Here is a 4,936-nt window from a genome sequence, read left to right as displayed (position 1 = left end):
ACATCTTGCACCATACACGGAGACACATCTTGCACCATACACGGAGACACATCTTGCACCATACACGGAGACACATCTTGCACCATACACGGAGACACATCTTGCACCATACACGGAGACACATTTTCCACTATACAGGGAGACAGGAGACACATCTTGCACCATACACGGAGACACATCTTGCACTATACAGGGAGACAGGAGACACATCTTGCACCATACACGGAGACACATTTTCCACTATACAGGGAGACAGGAGACACATCTTGCACCATACACGGAGACACATTTTCCACTATACAGGGAGACAGGAGACACATCTTGCACCATACACGGAGACACATCTTGCACCATACACGGAGACACATCTTGCACCATACACGGAGACACATCTTGCACCATACACGGAGACACATCTTGCACCATACACGGAGACACATCTTGCACCATACACGGAGACACATCTTGCACCATACACGGAGACACATTTTCCACTATACAGGGAGACAGGAGACACATCTTGCACCATACACAGAGACACATTTTCCACTATACAGGGAGACAGGAGACACATCTTGCACCATACACGGAGACACATCTTGCACTATACAGGGAGACAGGAGACACATCTTGCACCATACACGGAGACACATCTTGCACTATACAGGGAGACAGGAGACACATCTTGCACCATACACGGAGACACATCTTGCACCATACACGGAGACACATCTTGCACCATACACGGAGACACATCTTGCACCATACACGGAGACACATCTTGCACTATACAGGGAGACAGGAGACACATCTTGCACCATACACGGAGACACATCTTGCACCATACACGGAGACACATCTTGCACCATACACGGAGACACATCTTGCACCATACACGGAGACACATTTTCCACTATACAGGGAGACAGGAGACACATCTTGCACCATACACAGAGACACATTTTCCACTATACAGGGAGACAGGAGACACATCTTGCACCATACACGGAGACACATTTTCCACTATACAGGGAGACAGGAGACACATCTTGCACCATACACGGAGACACATTTTCCACTATACAGGGAGACAGGAGACACATCTTGCACCATACACGGAGACACATCTTGCACCATACACGGAGACACATCTTGCACCATACACGGAGACACATCTTGCACCATACATGGAGACACATTTTCCACTATACAGGGAGACAGGAGACACATCTTGCACCATACACGGAGACACATCTTACACTATACAGGGAGACAGGAGACACATCTTGCACCATACACGGAGACACATTTTCCACTATACAGGGAGACAGGAGACACATCTTGCACCATACAGGGAGACACATCTTGCACCATACAGGGAGACGGGCTACTGTGAGTAGAAAGTTTAATGTGAATTTCGTGATTATGTGTTTATGGTGAATGTCACGAGTGTGGTATCATCGGTGAATATTGTTAGTATACAGTGTATGATCTAAAGCGAATTATGTGAATATGACTTGTGTCTTAAGCAATGAATAGACAATTATTGAATGTAATGGTGAATATTGTGAGTGTGATTTTGTGTGTAGTTTTACAATATTATGAACTGATTCGGAGCAAAATATATAATGTATTACACCATAATCCCCTTATAATGACACGTACCCCCCTTCCCCATGGCGCCACCTTCTCCCCTCTCACCCCCACCCCACTCTCCCCATTCCTACCAACCCCCCTTCCCTCCTCCACTACCTCCCCTCCCCCCCTCCTTACATACACCTTTACTCCTGTCGTACTTCCTCCCCCCGTCGGCCGCTTCCGTCGGCTCCGTCAAACTCGTGGATGGTGACCCTCTGACACCATACTATCCTGCTACCAGTGAGTTTTGATATTTACACACGAACACGGACACACACACACACACACACACACACACACACACACACATGTACATGTATATAGATGTGTGTGTGTGTGTGCGCATATATTGTTGTTTTCTAGAAAGTACTAACCGTTTTGTGATTCTTTTTATAACTTCTTTTTTCCTTCTTCATTCCCCTTCATCTGTATTATTGTTTTTGTTCTTTTATTCATCTCTTTATCTATGTATTCACTTCGCTAGTTATAACTCACATTCCTCACAGTGCACAACTACTCAGCAATAATCACATTTTCAACAGTTTATATATATATATATATATATATATGTATATATATATATATAGATATATATATATATATAATATATATATATATAACACCCACTGCAATCAATTACGTGCCAGGGAGAGAACAAGAATCTCAATTTTAATCTTGATTGTGATGGTGATAATGGTGATGACAATAGTGATAATGGTGATGATAATGGTGATGACAGTAGTGATAATGGTGATGACAATAGTGATAATGGTGATGATAATGGTGATGACAGTAGTGATAATGGTGATGATAATGGTGATGACAGTAGTGATAATGGTGATGACAGTAGTGATAATGGTGATGATAATGGTGATGACAGTAGTGATAATGGTGATGACAGTAGTGATAATGGTGATGATAATGGTGATGACAGTAGTGATAATGGTGATGATAATGGTGATGACAGTAGTGATAATGGTGATGACAGTAGTGATAATGGTGATGACAGTAGTGATAATGGTGATGACAGTAGTGATAATGGTGATGATAATGGTGATGACAGTAGTGATAATGGTGATGACAGTAGTGATAATGGTGATGATAATGGTGATGACAGTAGTGATAATGGTGATGATAATGGTGATGACAGTAGTGATAATGGTGATGATAATGGTGATGACAGTAGTGATAATGGTGATGACAGTAGTGATAATGGTGATGATAATGGTGATGACAGTAGTGATAATGGTGATGACAGTAGTGATAATGGTGATGACAGTAGTGATAATGGTGATGATAATGGTGATGACAGTAGTGATAATGGTGATGACAGTAGTGATAATGATAATGGTGATGACAGTAGTGATAATGATAATGGTGATGACAGTAGTGATTATTGCAATTGTAAGGATGACGATATTTTGAGAATAATGATGATTAATGGGATAATGGTGATAGTATTGATTCTAGTGATGATAGTAATGATAACGATGATGATAATGATGATGATAATGATTATAATATTATTATTTATTATGATGATATTATCAATGATGATGATAGTGATTATATTATTAATAATAATATTATTAATATAGTGATGATATTATTAATGATGATGATATTATTATTAATGATGATGATATTATTAACGATGATGATAGTGATTATATTATTAATATTAATATCATTAATATAGTGATGATATTATTAATGATGATGATATTATTATTAATGATGATGATAGTGATTATAGTATTTTTATCAATAATGGTGATAATGACAATGCTTAATATGAGTAATGATAGCAATAGTGTCATGAGTTGTTGTTAAAGGCCAATTTTCCGGTCTAATCAGGATAACTAGCATTGCAATGATAATGATGATGGTGACATTTTAATGAGAATTATATTAGAGACAATGATATTGATGATGATATTGGTAATAATTTTAATGATGATAATCATAATATCAACAAACACAAACACACACACACACACATACACACGCAAATCCATACATACTAATGCAAGTGCAAAGACCCACGCCCACATCCCCTCCCCCTCACCCTCCCACTCTCCCCACCCATTTCTTTAAAAAAAAAACACCCGTTCTCTCTCCCCGTGGCAGTCGTCCAGGTGCCCCCCCCCCCCGCCCCGGAAGAGTGGCAAGGCGGACTGAACATCACCTATAACCTGGGCCCGGGATTCACGCAACCGGAGTGGAAGCTCAACTTGGATGTCAATAACAACAACGTATACCAACAACGCAAGCACAAACACTTGCGATGTGCGGCTTTGTGCACACACACATAAACGTACACACACATATATGCAAACAAATACACATAAGTGCACACGCACACGCACACGCACATGCATACATACATACATACATATATATATATATATATATATATATATATATAATATATATTATATATATATATATATGTTTGTGTGTGTGTGTGTGGTGTGTGTGCATATATACATATATATATATATTATATATATATATATATATATATAATATATATATATATATGTATATATATATATATATATATATATATATATATATATATATGTATATATATATATATATATATATATATATATATATATATATATACATATATATATATATATATATATATATATATATATATATATATATATATATATATATATATATATATATTAATAGACAATTTTTGGGATTCTTCACTTTTTTATCTTTAACACCTCATATCTTCACAAATATATTACTTACATTGCCTATTTTTTGTAATAATGCAGAGAAATCTTTAATCTACATAAAATAATTGATTATATAATTATTATATTATTTTTAAATGATAAGAATCATGTTTTTGGATTGTTACTCGTCTCCACACAAAATTACCTCGTCCCTCAGCCTTGTGTTCTTAAACCATTTCCACACATATCCACGTTCCCGGAATTCCGGTTTCTGGTTACTAATCATTGTTTATATTACCTAATGTGTGTGCCAATTTCCAAGTATCAATTGACCCATAATTAGTCGTAGAAGTCATTAAGGATAACCTGTTGAAGCATCATGGGCAGAGGAAAAGACATGAGTCAGGCTGATTTTTCAGCAATCGAAATTTATCTACAAGAAACATCCCTCGACTATAAAGAAATCGCTCATATAGTTGATGTATCATTATCTAGTGTGTACAGAGTGAAAAGGAAGATTGAAAATATCGAAAATTACGAGCCAAAACAAGTTGGAAAGTGTGGAAGGAAATCCTGTACCACCCCAAGACAGGAGAGAA

Source organism: Penaeus japonicus, unplaced genomic scaffold, assembly GCF_977035675.1.
Source record: "Penaeus japonicus unplaced genomic scaffold, GWHDUDI00000001_assembly GWHDUDI00000039, whole genome shotgun sequence".
Taxonomy (NCBI): domain Eukaryota; kingdom Metazoa; phylum Arthropoda; class Malacostraca; order Decapoda; family Penaeidae; genus Penaeus; species Penaeus japonicus.
The sequence above is the reverse complement of the archived record's forward strand: the minus strand, read 5'-3'. Positions refer to the sequence as shown.